General features: G+C 46.8%; 1 long non-coding RNA gene and 4 other non-coding genes across 5 annotated transcripts; 3 read left to right on the top strand and 2 right to left on the bottom strand.

The window, feature by feature from the left end:
* The first annotated feature begins 651 nt into the window (after positions 1-651).
* LOC143831639 (uncharacterized) lies at positions 652-13,188 on the top strand. Its single transcript, XR_013228931.1, has 2 exons — positions 652-688; positions 12,282-13,188. It is a non-coding gene; the product is annotated as an uncharacterized LOC143831639 (long non-coding RNA).
* TRNAN-GUU (transfer RNA asparagine (anticodon GUU)) lies at positions 2,405-2,478 on the top strand. Its single transcript has one exon. It is a non-coding gene; the product is annotated as a tRNA-Asn (tRNA).
* On the top strand, positions 2,501-2,582 carry TRNAS-GCU (transfer RNA serine (anticodon GCU)). Its single transcript has one exon. It is a non-coding gene; the product is annotated as a tRNA-Ser (tRNA).
* Positions 3,214-3,285, bottom strand: TRNAM-CAU (transfer RNA methionine (anticodon CAU)). Its single transcript has one exon. It is a non-coding gene; the product is annotated as a tRNA-Met (tRNA).
* Positions 9,898-9,969, bottom strand: TRNAM-CAU (transfer RNA methionine (anticodon CAU)). The gene has a single exon. It is a non-coding gene; the product is annotated as a tRNA-Met (tRNA).
* Positions 13,189-19,857: the final 6,669 nt, after the last annotated feature.

The following is a 19,857-nucleotide window of genomic DNA, read 5'->3' as shown; positions in this document are numbered from 1 at the left end:
GTCCTGCATAGTGCAGGGGTTGATGACCCATGAGGTCCCTTCCAACTCTGATTCTATGATTCTTATGTTTTTGACTGTATTAATTTATATTTTTAACTGCTCAGATGTTCTAATGCTTGTAAGCTCGCCACTGGGTGAACCTTGATGGGGTGTGTAATAAATAATTACAACAAATAATCACTATCATCACTATCACTAAACATTATAAAGTTGAAGTTCCTGCAGCCAACTCGCTCCCTACCTGATTGGCCATTCCTGGGGGTGTGCTGCCAATAGGGAGATGCCACTGTGCCAATGAGGGCCATCAGTTCAAATTGCAATCTGCCAACAGGGCCAGTCAGTTCAAATTGCATGCAGACAAGTCAATCACTACCTGATTGGTCCTCCCTTGGGAGTGGGTAGCCAATAGGAAGAGAACATTCTGCCAATGAAAGCCAATCAGTTCAAATTGCACTCTGTCAGTAAGGGCCAATCAGTTCAAATTGCAATCTGCCAATGAGGGCCAATTAGTTCAAATTGCATGTAGACAATGCACTCCCTACCTGATTGACCCTTCCTGGGGGTGTGCTGCCAATAGGGAGAGAGCACTCTTCCAATGAGGGCTAATTGTGGGGCTTCTGTCTTCTTCCTCTTTGTGCTGCATGTTAGGTGGAAGAGGTACCAGTCTCTCTGAAAGGTCCTGCATCTGGTAAGTTGCTTCATTTTCAGCCTCACTCTCCATCTCCCTCAGGTAAGGGAGGGCAGCCAGCTGCTTCCTTTGCCTCCTGTGTTAGTCTCAGCCCTCTGCTGGAAACAAGCACAAACAAGCTGCAAGGGAGGCAGAGATAATCAGTATATCAAAAACAGAATGCCAAGGGACAGAGAAAATGCAATGAAAGCCTTAACTCAGTCCAGTGAGCCAGTCCAGCAGAAGGAGTAAGTCACAGGTTGTGTCCAAAATCCAAATTCTTAGCCTCAAGTTAATATAGGGGGCCATTCCGCACAACTTTAATATAGCACTAGTCTTACATTTTATTTTTGCCACTAAAACTGCGTTTCGCATGACGTCGTGAGCAATCTGCAACACTCCTGCAACACTTGCGCCAAAATCGCTTTGTTGCAGCTTCATTATCTCCTGCTGGTCAGAGCTCTCTGTTACACGAAAAATGGACGATTCCAAATTAGTGACAAAGAGAAAAAGAATCTATCCAGTGGCTTAAGTCTCTTATATTATTTATTCACTTCGACTCTGGCAGAGTCGAAGTGAATAAATAATATAAGAGACTTAAGCCACTGGATAGATTCTTTTTCTCTTGGTCAGAGCTCTCTGCCTGTTGAACATCTGGCTGGGCTAAATTTTCATCCAGCTGAGGCTTGGGTGAAGCTCGGAGCTCCTGGCAAGGTTTTTCCTCCGAGGAATCCTCACTAAAAGGACCAGGGCTCACAACAACTCCCCATGGCCCTGCTGCTGGCCATCGGAGTGCTCTTTGCTTTCTCCCACATTCCCTTGCCCCACCTTAGGGAGTGAACCAATCGTGCACTGCCCGTGGCAGTGGCACCAAAGCAGCGAGGCCCAGCACAGAGGCCTGCTCATTGCTCTCGTACTGGCGCCAGTCTTCTGAAGCTGCTCTCACCCTCTGGAGAGCAGGCGTGGCCTCGGAAGACCGTCAGCAGTGGCAGCGATACCAGAGCAATGAGAGGGGCTCGTTGCTCTGATGCCGCTACCACCAGACTTCCAAGGCCATTCCAGCCCTCCAGAAAGCAGGAGCAGCCTTGGAAGACTGGCGGAGGCAGCAGCGGCAAATGGGTGTCAGTGTGGGCCCCAGCTGAGGAGACCGGGGCATCTGTAGTGGTGCAGGCCAGCCAAGCCACAGAGACACCCGCAGAGGTCAGGCCAGCTGTGGAGGTGCTGCCCGTGGAGGCTGACCCAGCTGTGGTGCCCAGGAGGCCTAAAGGTAAGGAAGGAAACGTAATGGGGAGTGGGTGGGAGGAGGGAGTCTTGGTGTGTTTCTCTGAGAGGGGGGAGTGGGCAGGGGACAATGATTCTCACCCCTGATGTAGATGTTCCACATAAAGGGTAAGAATCATGGTTGGTAGTTCTTTTTTTTTCACTGAATCTACCTGAGTGTGACTTTTTTGTGTGTGCACACCCCTAGCATCCTGGTCGTAGTCTCCCTCATTACTGTGCATGGAAATCTGCCTCGAGTACACGGCCAAAAAATCAGCATACAGAAATGTTTAAATCTGAATAGAACCAAGTTAAAAATACACTGAACTATCTCCTGTTACAAATCAGCAGGACGTCAAATGACTTAGTTTGGGTTAGACTGCCCCTTCGGCACCCTGTGCTTCCGTCTTTGCCCTTTGTCCTCTAGCTGCTGTTCAGCCAGCTGAACATATAACATAGCTCAACTGGAGCAAGCAAGTCTCTGTGGCGCAATCGGTCAGCGCGTCCGGCTGTTAACCGGAAGGATGGTGGTTCGAGCCCACCCAGGGACGTCTGTGGACCGGCTATCCCTTTGACGAGGTGGCCGAGTGGTTAAGGCGATGGACTGCTAATCCATTGTGCTCTGCACGCGTGGGTTCGAATCCCACCCTCGTCGGTCCCTTTTGCCACAACCTGGGAAGGCAGATGTGGCTCTCAGCCCCCCTCCTGAGGTTGCAGTGGTTGCCAAAAAGGAGGCAGAGATGCAGCAGTCGGAACATGAACCCAAGCTGTGAGAACAGCAACCTTGGTTGATGCCCCTACACCCCATTCATTTCCTCCTCTTTTCATGAATTGCCAAATAATATTTCTGCTTCCCCAGTGATCAAAGGAAAAGTCACTCCACCAGTCAATAGAATGAGATGGTACCTGAGCTGGCCTTTTCCCCTCTTCAATCTCCTTCCTCCCCTTTCACATCATTATTGGAAGTCATTGTTTTATGCTGAAAACTCCCACAAGTGCACTGACAGGAAAACAGGATGCAGCTATAATATTTTGGGGGTTAAAATCTTCCATTAAAAATCAGCGGGATTTAAATGGGCTTAGTGTTGGGGCTCCCTCAGTATGCAGAAAATAGTCCTTGGTAATTCCTGATGCCATTTTCAGGAAGGAAGCATCTCAGGGGAAGAAACCCCCAGCACTTATCCCAGTGGTGTAGAGGCATCATGCCAGGCTGCCACTTTAACAGACCGTGTTGGAAAGGCAGGGAGGAAAAATTCCACGGCTAGGAAAGCAAAAACACAGCTGCTTAGCAGAGGATGGTTTCGATCCATCGACCTCTGGGTTATGGGCCCAGCACGCTTCCGCTGCGCCACTCTGCTTGTTGGCAGGCTGGCTGGCTGACTGAAATGCCTCAATGTGGCTCCTGAGGTGGTCTGTCCCTGGTGGTGCTCCTCAGCTGTGTGTGCAGAATGTTATTCTGTGTGGTGCAGCCGGTTAGAGCTGGGATGTTGCAGGATGGAAAGGCATGAAGTCTGTAAATGTTTCCAAAAGATGTGTTTTTTCTGCGTATATTTCATGTTTTGCCCTGCATCTTCCAAACAGTGAAATTTTTGGGGTGCATGTGTTGTTAAGTGAAATGCTTAGTTATCTCTTAATGCAGTGGTCCCCAACCTTTTTTCGGCTGGGGACCGGCAGGGCGATAGCCACCCCCGTGCAGCGCGCATGCGCGGCTGAAATCATGCATGCGTGGCACTTTCACGCATGTGCGCATGCACGAAAGTGCTGCGCACGCGCAATTTTGGCTGCGCAGCGCGCATGTGCGCATGCACGACGCGGGCCTGATTCCCTCCCCCCCTCCCGCAGTAAGAAGCTTCCCGGGCCGCAAGCTTGCGGCCTGGGAAATTTTTTACTGCGGGGGGGGGGCGGGGAGAGGGAACCGCGGCCCCGGCGCCCTGGCCTTCGCGGCAGGTTGGGGACCACTGCCTTAATGTTTTGATCAAAAATTGGGGAAATTAGCTATGCAAAAGAGGATAATTAACGAAATCTGTTTGCACAGTTTTACAAGGTAAATTAATCCCTTCAGGAATCCATGGGAGACAACAGATACTGTTTAAATATAGATAAGATATTGTAGCTTTATTTACAGAATAAGACTAAGCAATAAGATAGGAAATGGCTAAGTTATGGGGAAGAGGGCAGCAAGGTTCATACGATTACCTATCTTGCTCAGATGGAGAAGTTTGGGTGTGCTGAGGGAGGGGGTCAGCAACACAAATGAAACCAGCATCCAAGTCGGGAGTCGCCAGAGGGGAGTGAGCACCCTGGGGACTTCAAGGAAGGTTTTTTTATACCCTTTCCTTAGCCAGATACGTGGTAAAGGTCACTTAGGCAAAAGTGGGCTTGGGACAAAAGGGTACAAAAGGGGACAAAAAGATGCTTCCTTTTGATGTAGGCCCAAAAGATTGATTGATCCAGGATGTCCAGGATCAAATGAAATGATCTGGGAAATTTGGGACCTGGCTTGATCTGGGTGACTATAGAGAGCAATAAGGCTCTTGGCAAGCTGGCATTAGGTTGGGTGGACAGGAAGGGGATCCCAAAGGTAAGACGTTTCTTCTGAGATCTGCATGTTGAATTGTGTGTGTGTGGGGGTACCAGGTAGGTCTGGTTGTCACTGGTTATAATCCAGGGTCTGGTAGCACTGATTACAATTCAGAGGTATAGTTGCATTGGTAACAGAGGGTGTGCATAAATGATTTCCCATTAAACTCTTTTTGCTGTTCTGTCACTGGGTGATATACTGTGCACAATTATATATTTGTTTATCCATAACGGGTACATCTTGCTGTCTTCCCCTTTACTCTTATACTGACTCTTCCTCCCTGTCTCATAGAGGCTTGTCCTCATATACACACCTGTACTGAAGCCGCAGTGTGTAGAGCGTTAACCGATTGTCGTCCTTGGAGTTTTCTTTTCTTCTTAGCTGTTCTTGCCTTTCTGAAGGGAAACCACAGGAGGGAGCCATTTACTTTTTTGGCCGTATTTTTCTTATTTTTGTGGGTTTTTTTAACAGTTAAAAAAAATCTATAGGTATGGAATTTTTAAAAAGCTTGAATTTGCATGCATTTCTTATGGGTATCTTTAGAAGACCACCTAAATCTGTAGTCCTCCAATGGCCTTTGTAAAGGCTCATGGTATACCACATGCTGTGTACATTTTCTAGGAACTGAAAAGGCTAGTACAGTTCAGGTTGCTATGATCACATTGGGCCTGGGGTCCCCTGGTTTGGCAGCTCTCCCTCTGCTTAAGGAGAAGCCCCCCCAAATAAACAGGCAAGAAACCTCAACAAAACAAAACAAAACCCCACAATCTGGAAAGACCAGGATTGGAGAGGGACCAGAGCAGCCTCTTTCAACCTTTTGGCCATGGAGGAGCCCCTGAAATTAATTTTCAGACTTTGAGGACCCCCAGAAGTGATGTCAGCTGGCCACGCCTCTCTGCCGTGCCCCTGGAAGTGACATAATAACCACCAGTACCCTTCGTCCTCCTTTCACTCCCTCCCCCCACCTTGACTTCTATGGTGGCTCTGCATCTTGTAGGTCAGAAAGAAGGGCAGGTGCTGAGAAGACAACCTGGACCACACATACCATGCCACAATCCTGATTTTTACGCCCATGGCCTACCCACTGAGCCCCCTGGGCAGAGGCAGCCAGTTCCCTAGCTTGTGGCCAAGTCCATTAAGGCAGCAGGGAAAGGCCACAGACCCCCTCTGGAGTACTGGCGGACCTCTGGGGGTCTGCAGACTCCTGGTTGGGAGTTCCTGGTCCATGGGAAAGAAGCCTGGAAAAGCGACATTTTTATACGCAGTAATGCAGTAGGGATCTTGGTCACATGCGGGGGGGGGGTTCTAGTTTTTGGGCAAAACTCTCTGGTAAGAAGCTAACGTCTCCCTCCACAACAAAACCTACGTCCTCACATCATTTCCAGGTGATGCAGAAATGCTGCTTTTTTTCAGGCTCCTTCCCTCTGGATCCTTCCTGCCCTTGGTACGTTCTTGCCCATCCTCTGCTGGCTGCTTGAGTGGACCTGCCAGCCATAGGTAGGGCAAGTGACGAAAATCTGTATTTATATCCACTTGACCAAAATAATCCGCATAAAGCCCACTTCTTCAGATGTAGTGTAGAAAATTCAAATCTAACCAAGAAAAACACAATTTACAAACTGAACAACATTCACGTGAGTTTTGAAAACCACCGTTGGGCACATTCACACACAGCATTCTGAGTCTTTCTAGATGAACGTGGAGGCCCCTTGGATCTTATCTTCTCAAGGCATAGTACAGGAATGGGAGAATATGGGGGGAGTTCACTAGATGTCTAGCAGTGACTGAATTAACAGCTCACCGAATCCTGCTCCATTTAAGTCTATGCACACTGACAGGTGTTATAATTTTGTTATCTCTTTCTGCATTGTATCCTACCAACAGTAACCCTGTGAGGTAGGCAAGGCCGAGACAGAATGATGGTGGGTCACCCAGCAAGTTTCCATGCCAGTGGAAATCTGACCCTTGGTTTCCCAGTCTGACATTCTAACCAGTATGAAAAAGATGTTGGTTTTGTTGAGCAGATAGCCTAACGACATACCAGTCTGCAGTGGAAAAGCTAGAACTGGGTTCAGTAACAATTCAGACCAACAAGGGTTTTTGACGTATAAGCGTTCAACCGTCAGAACCCGGACAAAGGGAACTTTGACACGCAAAAGTTTATTTGGAAATCTTGCTAGTCTGTACAGTGTGACTGGAATCTGTTAACCAGGGCCTTTTATGATCAGAAAACAGCTGCTTGATAATAATCAGCTATTGAGCACCAAAATAAAATGACATCAGTCCACATGTGGACTTGAACCTACTCCCAAACCAATGAGGGACAGATGTGTCACAGCTTCCTTTGTTAGCAAACAGGTGAGAGGGAAAGAGGAGAGATGAGCATTGTGAGCTGTCAGAGTCTGATTGGATACCCATCTTGCCTCACAGTTGGGGCTCTTGATACAGCCAGACCATCAGTCAGGTGAAGAGCTGATCCCTCATCTGACCCTCAGCTGCTATATATTGCTCAGACCAGCTGCGGTGTTTTCAGGTGGCAAAGAGGGCTGAACGGACTTCAAGAGATTTAGGACAATGGCTGGTGCCCACAAAGTTAAGAGAAAGACCCAGCTTCCAAAGAGGAGGAAGCAGACTGCAAGCAAGAAGACTCAGCGTAGAAAGCTGCTTCCGAAGCCGAAGAAGCCACAACTAAAACAAAGGAAGCACCCCGAGCCCCCAAAGTCAAATCTGAAGCGTTCCTACAATGAATTCGTATCTAAAGTCCTCCGTCAGCTGAACCGGGACAAAGTCTCCATATCAACGAAGGCCAAAGGGAAGATAATCTCCTTCATCCGAAGGTTCTACAACAACCTGTCTGAGCAGGCCAAACGCAGCAAGAAATTCAAGCGCAGTAGCACCGTTGGCTCCAAGGAACTGCAGAACGCCCTAAAACGAGTGATGCGCAAGAATGAGGCCACAGAGCTGATCCGCACCATCCGCAAAGTGACAGGCCGTCGTCGCCATTAGACCAACGTCCCCTCCATTCTCCTTGGGGTTGGCACATGTAAGATCTGTAGAGGGGAAATGGGGGGGGGGAATGAGCCAGCCTGAAGAGAGAGAGAGAGAGAGAGAAGCCACAATTTCCTGCAGAAGTACAATCCTAAATGCTGCCCCTAAGGATGCTGAGAAATGTCCCACTTGAAAAGGAATGCATTTTTCATGTAACCCTCCACTTTCCATCTGTGGTGAACCAGGAAGGAACGTTACTTGCCGACGCATTTTGCATCAATGGAAAAACATTGGGAGAAAAACATCTGCTAATTCTTAGGAATATAATAAAATGGGATCTTACTGGATTTTTTTTTTGCTTTGTTGTGGCTTCCTTTCTTTTTGAATACATTAATATCTCAGTGTTTCTCTAGAACAGTGGTTCCCAACCTCCCTAATGCCGCGACCCTTTAATACAGTTCCTCATGTTGTGGTGACCCCCAACCATAACATTATGCAAGGGTTCTTTCACAAACTGACCAAGGGTTCTTGGTCAAAACTGACCAAGATCCATTGTTCATGATTGTATATAAATTGTTTTTTTCCTGGAGTTTCTCAGTTCAGTTCTGCCTCTTGTCCCACCATGCCGATCTTGCTCTTTTCCGCTGCTCCAGACAGACAAATGCTCTATCTTTATCTACCCCGTCCAAGCTGCTTGCCCTGTGAAAAGGTCATTCAATCCCCAAAAAGCTCCCAACCCCCAGGTTGAGAACCACTGCTCTAGAGCAGGGGTAGTCCACCTGTGGTCCTCCAGATGTTCATGGGCTATAATTCCCATTGTAGTCCATGGATATTTGGAGGACCACAGGTTGACTACCCATGCTATAGAGGATGCTTATGGAACATTCTGAACTCATACACAGGTGTTTCAGTGGTCCATCTAGCTTCTAATTAAAAACTGCTTTCCATTTCTTGCAGGGTCTTTCTATATGTCGGCTATTAGCCTGCTTCAACACATATCATACCATGTTTTTGTTAAAATGACAACATGCCTGACCAAAGCATTGAACAACAAAATGTAGAAATTCTTACACAGGTTATGTGTCTCTTTTGGTTGCCAATTAGGACCTCGGAGATGGCTCATGTTAGTAGTATAATTTCTTCTATAAGCCAAGTCTGCCTAGCTTACCAGGATTTGGAGGACCACGGGCTATGGATGTTTGCCCCGTATAGGAAGCCAAATGCATCAAGATTGTGCTTTGGTTTTAATATTTATAATTTGATGAAAGATTTTGAAATATAACTAGCCTTTAAAGGTTCCATAAATGTGTCCTCCCTGTCCCCTTCCAGCACACCAGTGGTCCATACAGTGACGATGGTCCCAGGAGTGGTTTAAGGATTTGCGGGGCCCTAGCAGAATGCAATTGTGGCCTGAGCAGCCAGACTGGGGGTAGAGGGACTCCCACTCATAGTGGAAAGGGGTGTCACTCCAAGTGTCCTTAAAGAAGGAAAAGGGGGGAGGAGAGAAGCTATGACTCTGATCCATGGGAGGAAGGCACCGTGCAGGACCCCTGGAAGTGCGTGGTCCGTAGCATGTGCTATAAGTGCTACATGGGTAAACTGGTCCTGGATGAGTTGGCATTTCTCCCATTCTCTCCCCTTCCCCTTTGTATTACTTTATATTAGCTCTTTTGTATTCTGATTGGAACTCATTGTATGTGTGTGTGTGTTAAATGCTTTCAAGTCACTTCTGACTTAGGGTGACCCTATGAATTAATGGCCTCCAAAATAGCCAATCTGTTGAAATGATACACACATACAAAGGGTTGGTCCAGCCAACTCCGATTCCTCCTTCCGATCTCTTTGGGAGGCCAGTTTTATTGAAACATAACATTTACCACTGTGCATGCTCATAGTTACACAAGGATGCTTCTTTGTGCAGCTGTATGATGATACATCGTCAATGATACATTGTCAACCACAAGACCCTATTGTCTAATGTTTGAAGGTTAGATTTTCATAGTAAGCATGTTAGCCATAAGTCCCTATTGCCTTATGTTTGAAGGTTAAACATCAGGAGGTGATCATGCAGTGTTCTCATGTTGTGTTGGCAATGAGCCAGGAGAGTTTGCCCTCACTGAAGCTGAGTCAGCACAGACACAGATGAATCCTATACCTATCATTAACTGCCTTGCTTAGGTCTTCAAACGGAGGCTTCCTTGCCTTAGCCCATCAGTCTTTACCCACTGCCTTCAAGTTTCCTATAACTACTCTCTTTTATTTATTATTCAATTTATATCCCCCAGCTGTCTATCACTCAGCTATTGGGTGGTCTAAACTGCCTGTGTGCCTTAAGGAAAGCCTAGGATGGGAAGGCGGGGAGGAAAAATAGCAAGGACAGCAAAGCAAAAAACCCAGCTGCTAGCAGAGGATGGTTTCGATCCATCGACCTCTGGGTTATGGGCCCAGCACGCTTCCGCTGCGCCACTCTGCTGGCTGGCTGGTTGACTGAAATGCCTCAATGTGACTCCAGAGGTGCTCTATCCCTGATGGCGCTCCTCAACTGTGTGTACAGAATGTCACTCTGTGTGGTGCAGCTGGCTCGGGCTTGCATGTTGCAGGATGGAAAGGGGGTGAGGCTCGTAACTGTTTCCAAAAGATGTGTTATTTCTGTGTATATTCCATGTTTTGCCCTGCATTTCTCAGACAGTTAAATTTTTGGAGTGTGTGTGCATAAATTCAGGGTGCGTGTGCATTAAACTCATAAGTGCCTCTTTGTGCTGTTCTGTCTACACTCTAAGTCCCTAACGATGATGCACTATGCACAATTATATATTTATCCATAAGTGGTACATCTTGCTGTCTTCTCCTTCAAGCCTGTGTTGACTCTTCCTGCCTGTCTCAGAGGGTTGTCCTCATACACACCTGTACTGTCCTGACCAGCCACCTTTCAACTGAAGCTGCAGTGTGTAGAGTGTTAACCAGTCTTCTTATTTGGAGCATTCATTATCTTTTTTAAGCCATTCCTGCATTTCTGAAGAGAAACCACAGGAGGGAACCATTTACTTTTTGGTCTTGGTTTTCCTATTCATATGTGTGTTGGGAGGGAGTGGTTTTATGATTTCCTTTTTAAAATGGCAAGCTTACGAATGCTCACATGCATTTATCCAATTAGTAAAAGTTACACTGTAGCCCTGTGTGGATCCATGTAAAAGGAAGAACCTAATTTTAAGGGATGTATGGGGTGGTAACCAGTTAAGGATGTAACTGTAACAACAGGCACTTTTTGGTTCCTCAGACAGTGGTCCCTACCTCCCAGGCCGGAGACCGGTACCAGTCTGTGGATCAGTTGATACCGGGCTGCGGCTCCTCCTCGTCCTCCTCCCCAGCTGCTGCGTTGGGGGCTGCCCTGCCACTATGCCGCCAGCTCACCTTTGGTGCTCTCCAGCGGCCACCATGGCTGGGGCCCCCCCTTGGTATGGCACTGCGCAGCTGCTGCTGGCAGCGCCCCCCAGTGGGCAGTGGGAAGTCAGGGGCACTGGCGGGAAAGCAAGTGGAGCAGGGCTCAGGCAGCGGTGGCCTCCCTCGGCAAAAGACTACCCCTCCGGGCCTCAGTAAAATTGTCAAGCATTGAACGGTCTCCGGTGATAAAACGGTTGGGGACCACTGCTTCAGACCATGTACAAGTAGCAACGCATAATGATTCTCTTTGGAATCTGGGGTAGCTATTTGGGCCCTCATGAGAGGCACTCGGGAAGTCACAGGTGAATCCAGAGTTCCTGAATCAGTATTCTTTGTAACTGTTTCCTAGATCTTTGTTGCACTGCTTCAGTAAGGAGACTGAAGCAGATGAATGGGGTATATATTCAAGTATAATCTTTCTAGTAAATATTATTACTTTTAAACCTCAAAGTGCGGTGAGTCTGGATCTGTGTCTAATCCACAAAAGGTAGCCAATAAATGCAAATGCTCTGCAGCTTTTTTCTGGAGGAACTTAGGGGTTAAGTCTAATCCAAAAGTCTCAACAGATAAGGAGGTCATTGATACATGCTGGCATGGGAAAATATGGAAGGAGCCCACTAGCGGTCTAATAATAGCTGCATTAACAGTTTTAACATGGCTGCATTAACAGCCTTTGTTCTCCTCCTACTCCATTTAAGGCCTGGGCACAGCCACAGTCTCTTCTTCCATTTTGTTCTCCCAACAATAACCCTGTGAGGTAGGCAAGGCTGAAGCAGAATTATGGAGGGTGAGTTTACCCAGCAAGGTTTCGTGGCAGAATGGAAACTTGACTCTTGGTTTTCCTAGTCTCACACTCCAATCAACAAAAAATCCTTTGAGAAAAATGGCAGATAAATGGAGTAGACTGTCTAAAGACATTCAAAGGATGCCAATGGAGTAAAGTAAACTAGAATCATTTCAGAGGAAAGTCATGTTGATCTGCAGTAGAATAGCTAGAATTGGGTTCAGTAGCACCTTAGAGACCAACAATCTTTTCGGGATACAAATGTTCATGTGACACGGGAAAACTTATTTGAAAATCTTGTTAGTCTATAAGGTATGAGTGGAATCAAGTCTAGCTGTGGACCAAAGCCTTTGATCAGAAAACTTCTGCTCGGTAATAATCAGTTATTGAGCACCAAAATAAGACTACTTCAGAGCAAATGTGGGCTTGAGCCTACTCCCAAACCAATGAGTGACAGATGTGTCACAGTCTCCTTTGTTAGCCAACGGGAGAGAGGGAAAGAGGAGAGATGAGCATTGTGAGCTGTCAGAATCTGATTGGATACCCATCTTGCATCACAGCTGGGGGCCCTCGATGCAGTGAGACCACCATCCGGGTGAAGAGCTGATACCTCACCTGACCCTCGGTGACTATATGATATTGCTCAGAACAACTGTGGTGTTTTCAGGTGGCAAAGAGAGCTGAACGGTCTTCGAGACATTTATGGACAATGGCTAGTGCTCAGAGAACAAAGAGAAAGACCCAGCTTCCAAAGCGAAGGAAGCAAACTTCAGGCAAGAAGACTCAATCTAGGAAACTCCTGCCGAAGCTAAAAAAGCCACAGCTGAAACAAGGGAAACAGACCCCAAAGCCTAATCTGAAGCGTCCATTTGATGAGCTCGTATCTAAAGTCCTGCGTCGGCTGAACCGGGACAAGGTGCCCATATCAACCAAGGCCAAGGGGAAGATGATCTCCTTCATCCGAAGGTTCTACAACAACCTTTCCGAGCAGGCCCAGCGTAGCAAGAAATTCAAGCGCAGTAACACCGTCGGCTCCAAGGAACTGCAGAACGCCCTAAAGCGGGTGATGCGCAAGAAGGATGCCGTGGAGTTGGTCCGCACCATCCGCAAAGTGACAGGCCGTCGCCGCCATTAGACCCACGTCCCCTCCATTCTCCTTGGGGTTGGCACCTGTAAGATCTATAGAGGGGAAATGAGGGGTGGGGGAGATGAGCCAGCCTGAAGAAGAAAAAAGAGAGAGAACTCACAACAGTGCAATCCTGACGCTGCTCCTAAGGATGCTGAGAAATGCCTCACTTCAAAAGGAATAACTTCTTCTTGCAACACACAAAAACCCATAGCTTTCTATCTACTGTGAACTACGAGAGGATTTGAGTTGCAAAAAAATCTTGCATCGCTCGAAAAACTTTGGGAGAAAAACATCTGCTAATTCTTAGGAATATAATAAAATGGGACCTTACTGGGGTTTTTTTTTGCCTTGTGTCTTTCTTTTGAATTTTAAAACAAAGGCTGGATAGCCATCTGATGGAGAGGCAGATTCTGTGAAGGTTCAAGGAGGTAGCAGGTTACATTGGATGAGCGATAGGGGTGTGAGTGTCCTGCATAGTGCAGGGGGTTGGACTAGATGACCCAAGAGATCCCTTCCAACTCTATGATTCTATGAATAAATTAATATCTCAGGGTTTTCCTAGAAGATGTTTGTGGAACATTCTTAATTTCTACAGAGTTGTATCAGAAGTCCGTCTGGCTCAGTATTGTCTAAGTAAAAGCTGCTCTCTGGTTCCTGCAGAGTCTATGTGCTGCTACACTTTTACAGATACTGAGTCCGACCTTCTACCTGGACCATCTATACGCAAAGCACATAATGTACTGCTGAGTTACGGCTCCTCCCTGTCACTTGTTTACCTTAAGATCTTGGGAGAAGGAGCAGAGAAAAGCAGGTGGAGGATAAGAGGTTGCTTATTTTTGTGCTTAAATAACTGTACACTTGAGAAGGGCAGAGACATTACTCAGTGATTGAAAGGTAATTCCTATTTTATCCCTTATGAGCAATATGAACATTGTTCTGGATGAGACATGTGATTTGTGTACAGTCCAGAGCATTGATTGGTTGGTAGTCCTGGGGCTAGTCTGCACTCATATTTTTTTCCACTGTAAATCTTGCCGAATTCTGGTTGATTTGAAACAGATATCTACAGCCTTCCTTTTTCCTGATTTTAAACACATTACCCTTCTGCATTTGCATTGTCCCAATTTTCAGTCTCCTTCCTGCTTGATTGTGTGTGTGTGTGTGTGGGGGGGGCAATTGGGTGAAGCTCCAGTCTGCATTAAAGGACAAGGCTGGAGAGTGATTTATTTCCTGCCTTTTGACTCCTGAATTTATAGCCAGAGCAAGCCAGAGGAGGGCTGCTTTATCTTTCCCTGCAGGAGTGGGGAGGGGAGGCAGTAGCCTCATAGAGAATGAGGAGGGAAAAGTAAATCCAAGAGGCAAATCTCTGCTCAGAGAAGTGTGGGCTTTTGGAGCGCAGTCACTTTAAAACAGATCCCAAAAAGAGGGCAAAAATAAGTCTTGCTAGGGAATGGCAACTAGGAACCAGGCAGTCTTTGAACTGACACCCTGACCAATCAGTGACAGATTGCTTCACTATGTCAGCATTGGAGGCATGGGGGAGGAAGTTAATCTGGCAAAACAAAGAATGTCTACACCTAATACTGGGGCTCTCAGAGTGGTTTCCTCAAATGTAATGAGTTATATCCACTCCTGGATATCACAGGGGAAAGCTAGTATCACCACGGATTAATCACTGAAAGTACTAAATATCAAAATGGAAATCGAATAATGTGTAGATGACTTTATTTAATTCGGGGTCATTGGGGATAAAAAGCCCAGTGCAGATTCACCCCTGATGTATTTGTCAAGAAATGGAACAGAAATGGAATCTTGCTTGCCCTCACCCCCAGTTTTTGCAAGATAATTTTTTTGTTCATCTTCAGATGAATCTGCTTTAACCTCTCAACCACAGCTTCCAAACATTTGGCAAGTTGTTTTTGGATGGATTTTGGCCAGCTATTCATCAGGAGGTAGAGCTAGGTGTTGTCTACCTATTGGTGATGCCCAAGCCCTTGGACCAGCTGGCCAAGAGGGCCCACAAGGTTGTTAAATAATGTCAGGGTAAGGCCCGTCCCCCTCTGGAACTCCACATTAGAACCTCCAGCAATGGGATTGGTCCTCTCTAACCACAAACCTCTGTCCTCAACCCTGGAGAAAGGATACTGTAGTGCTGTCCCCTGTATCCCAGCATCAATGTGGTGATGAGCTTAAAAGCTCATGGTCTACAACAGGGGTAGTCAACCTGTGGTCCTCCAGATGTTCATGGACTACAATCCCCATGAGCCCCTGTCAGCAAACACTGGCAGGGGCTCATGGGAATTGTAGTCCACGGACATCTGGAGGACCACAGGTTGACTACCCCTGGTCTACAACACTGAACGTTGCCATGAGATCTAACATCATGAGCAGTGCTGATCCGCCTTGACCTAGCTTCCTCCCAAAGTCATCCATCAGAGCGACTTCAGTTTCCATTCCATGGCCAGGCTGGAAGCCATTTGTGTCAGCGCCTGTCTGAATCTGTTTCATGTGTTTTCCTGTACAGGCAAATTGTAAGGAAGTGCACATTATTGTGTAAGATGCTTCCAGGAACTGGGAAAAGCATACAGTAAAGCTTGGAGGTTGAACCCACTGCTTTTGGGGATAATTAGTGTGCTTGCAGAATAGCATCTGCCCTAAGAGAATCCCGTAGCCCATTAATTTCTTGAGAAGCTTCTCTTGAGATCATATCTCCAAGCATTTTAAAGACTTTGTTTTTCATGCCTTTATATTAACTAGTGGGACCAATTAACAATTAATGGGGGAGGATTATACCCTTTCCTAGAAACTTTAGGCCATTATTTCAGAGAATGCCGATAAGAAGAAGAGTTGTTTTTTATATGCTGCTTTTCTCTACCAGAAGGAGTCTCAGAGTGGCTTGCAATCACCTTCTCTACCTCTCCCCACAACAGACACCTTGTAAGGGAGGTGGGGCTGAAAGAGCTCTGATATTACTGCTTGGTCAGAATAGCTCTATCAGGACTGTGTCTGGTCCAGGGTCACCCAGCTTGCTGCATGTGGAGGAGTGGGAAATGAAACCCAGCTTGTGTAGTGGTTAGGAGTGAGGACTTCTAATCTGGTGAGTCGGGTTTGATTCCCTGCTCCTCCCCAACATGCAGCCAGCTGGGTGACCTGTTGTGGGGACAGGAAAGGGAAGGCGAATGCAAGCCACTTTGAGACTCCTTCAGGTAGAGAAAAGTGGAATATGAGAACCAACTCTTCTTCTTCAGTAATATCTCTTCTTCTTTAGAAGTTGCCACTCTTAACCACAACACCTAGCTGTATGTAGATAAAGATTTTATCCCTCTCCAGTTATATGTAATACCAAACAAGGCTGCCAGCTAGGGTTGTATAATGGTGTGGACTGTGTACTGGGTGTGGTGAGAATGTGTAGTGGTTAGACTGGTGAGAAGGGTTGATGGGTAGGACTGCTGGTCTTCAGCCCTACCGGTCTCCAGTACCTGGAGAACTTCCGCAAGAGATCTCCAGGTGACATAGATCAGTTGTCATGGAGAAGATGGCTGATTCTATGACATTCTATCCTGCTGAGATCCCCGCCCTTCCCAAATTCTGCCTTCCATCGGCTCCACCCCTCACAAACTCCATGTATTTCTCAACCCAGAGTTGGCAACTGTAATTGATGTGCTCAGAATTCAAATGTCGCAATACCGCTTGCTGACTCAAGAACTAACTCTCCCTTTATGTTCCCTTGCAGGACTGCTAGAACTGAGGGGTGGGCGTGGAGAAAGAATCTCTTATGCTATCTTGAGTTCCTCAGAGGTGAGGTGCAACAGAAATATGCTGGGAACAGCAGGAGACATTTTCTCATCTTGGCATTTTCAACCGCGAAGGTCTGGGGCATAGGACAGCAGCAGGTGAATGAAAGCTGGTGACTGTAATTCCAAGAACTGAACGGATGGTTTAAAGGTGTACCATTTGCGAGGTGGGGGGTATTAATTTTCTGCATGGAACTTTATAAAAACATAAGAAGAGCTCTGCTGGGTTATATTAATGGTCCATCTTGGCCAGCATCCTGTCTTACATAGCAGTGAACCAGCTGGAGGGCCAACCAAAAGGGCATAGCAGCCAAGGCCTTCCCCTAATGTTGCCTGGGTTATACGGAATCTGAGAGCAAGGCAGGAAATGTTCACACCTTACTGTGCAGAATCTAGATTTTAATAAAAATTGTACCAACCGGGTAGACTGAAAAGAAGAAGCAGCGTGACGTAGTGCTTAAGAGCGGCATGCTCTAATCTGGAGTACCAGGTTTGATTCTTTACTCCTCCACATTGGGTGCCCTACCTGTCCTCAGATCACTTAGCCACGGTCACCTCCAGGCTAGACTACTGTAACTCGGTCTACGCGGGCCTGCCCTTGTCTTTGACCCGGAAGTTACAATTGGTACAGAATGCGGCTGCTAGGGTCCTCACTAGAACATCTTGGAGGGCCCACATTCAGCCGGTACTCCAACATCTGCACTGGTTGCCAATTTGTTTCTGGATCAAGTTCAAGGTTTTGGTTTTAACCTTTAAGGCTACATGCGGTCTGGGTTCTGCCTACCTACGGGACAACTTGGTTGCTTATGCCCCCCGCAGGGCCCTTCGCTCTGCGGGTACAAACCTACTGGTGGTTCCGGGCCCTCGGGATGTTCACCTGGCCTCGACCTGGGCCAGGGCTTTTTCGGCCCTGGCTCCAACCTGATGGAATGAGCTCCCGGAAGAGCTAAGGGCCCTGTCGGAGTTAACAGCTTTCCGCAGGGCCTGCAAGACAGAGCTCTTCCGCCAGGCATATGGTTGAGGCCAGGGCGGGTGGTCCCGACATTAGATCTGGGCTCCCTGGATTCATCTGAATGATCTGATTGCCTCACTCCCATATTAGCAACCTGAGGTCCCTCGGCTAATGTGGGGCGGTTTGGGGGAGGGGTTAGTGGGGTTAGTTAGTGCTTGCCTGTTGCCAGCATTGATAACATTGATAGTGTGGATTGGTTTTAATGGTTTTAATTATGGTAATTTTTATCTTGTAAACTGCCGTGAGCTTAAGGGAACGGTGGTATAAAAGTTTAATAATAATAATAATAATAATAATAATAATAATAATAATAATAATACTTTGCGTAGATTCCTTTGGATGGGATGAGACAATAACCTAAAGCAGATGAATGGCTTGTCACGGTTCAGATAACCCATTTTTTATTAGTGTATGTTATTAGTGTATGTTCTGGCTGATTCAATACTGGGTGTATCTCGCTGTCATTCTGTCACTTCTTAAGATAAATGTTTGGTTGGACTCTCCCAAGGACTTTTCCTGGTGAAACTATATTTAAGGACAAAACAAACATTGTGAAATATCCTTTATTCGTCCTGGTAGGAAAAAGGATGGCTACCAATACCTACCCTTTTTCTTTACCAGGAGCATCAGTTATTGGGAGATGGTACAGGCAGAAAGAGTTAAGCACCTGTGCCATAGCCTCTTTCCAAATCCTTCTACCTCAGTTTTTAAATCCCCTTCAATCCCAGTTATTGAAGCCATTTCTGAAAGTGAAGGACTATGCAGTTATCTCCCTATACACAGCACAATACTCAAAACTGATTGGTCAGTTTCCTGTCTCCTTCCTCTTGTTTGTGGATGTCTCTTTGTTTACCCACTTTTAGACAGACTGCATGCTATTTTCAGGGGTTTTCCTCTTCTTGCTAATCTCTTTCTTTTCCTACTTCTTTGCCTAACTGCTGCAATAGAACTACGACTCCCTCTCGACAGCCCTGGAGTCAGGAAAAAAAAGATATATGTCGTCAAAACAACAGGAAGCTGTTAGTGGGCAGCTGGAAGATTGTGGTGATGTCTTTTCCCCAATGGAGGGTGATCTTGGATCTACAGGGCTATTGAAACATCTGATGGACTAGAAATGCATTGGTCAGGCCTTCTCTGAGTCCTTGGGCTGCTCCAATAGTCCTTGTGAGAAAGGTTCACATGTGAACTGCCATTGGCTCAATAATATCACTGTAAAAGATGCTTAAGAGCCAGCTTGGTGTAGTGGTCAGGAGTGCTGACTTCTAATCTGTCAAGCTGGGTTTGATTCCCCGCTCCTCCTCCACATGCAGCCAGCTGGGTGACCTTGGGCACATAAGAACCAACTCATCTTCAGTAATCTCAGGGCTCTCTCAGCCTCACCTCCCTCACAGGGTGTCTGTTGTGGGGAGAGGACGGGAAGGTGATTGTAAGCTGCTTTGAGACTCCTTCTGTTAGAGAAAAGTGGCATATAAGAACCAACTCTTCTTCTTCTTCAGTAATCTCCGGGCTCTCTCAGCCTCACCTCCCTCACAGGGTTTCTCTCCTCTGCTCTGTGGGGGAGAGGAGAAGGAATAGGCAACTGGTGGGGAGGGATTGTGGTAGTGCTGCTGCTAGAGGAAGCATTACTACTGGCCTAAAGGTGGCAGTATTGCACATTGAACCACTGCCCAGGGTCCACATTGGCTGCTTGTGCTGCAGCTGACTTTTGCAGGGACAACTTAACAAACGTTCATGCTCCCACGAATCTAGCAGTCTTTCAATCAACTGCATCCTTTTCCTAGTGCCATTTTAGTAATGCGTTCAAATGGGGCGAAGTTGTGGAGGTGCATACACCAAAACATGTGTCCATTCTCTCGAAACATACCCTGAGTGTTGTTATTCTAAGGTAGCCTCCTTATCGTTTATGTTACAGCTTTCTATCAGTTGTCACTTATCTTGAGCCTTTGTCTGGGCTGCCTGCCCCTTTATTAGTTATCTCTGCTGGAAAATGGAGGCCCTCAAGATGGATTCAGCCAAGAGGGATCTTGCAAAGAGGCCTAACCTACATGGACCCCATTCCCCTTGAGCCTGGGAAATTGAACTCCTCTGCTTGTCCTCCCCTCTGTAGGTCAGTCTTTCTGTTTCTGTCTTTCCCAGGAAGAAAATACCACCTAGCAGTTGGCACTCCCCAGCCAAGTCTCTGTCCCCTTCTGGATGCCTCA

This window comes from Paroedura picta, chromosome 3 (assembly GCF_049243985.1).
Source record: "Paroedura picta isolate Pp20150507F chromosome 3, Ppicta_v3.0, whole genome shotgun sequence".
Classification (NCBI taxonomy): Eukaryota; Metazoa; Chordata; class Lepidosauria; order Squamata; family Gekkonidae; genus Paroedura; species Paroedura picta.
This window is presented reverse-complemented; position numbering and strand designations above follow the sequence as displayed.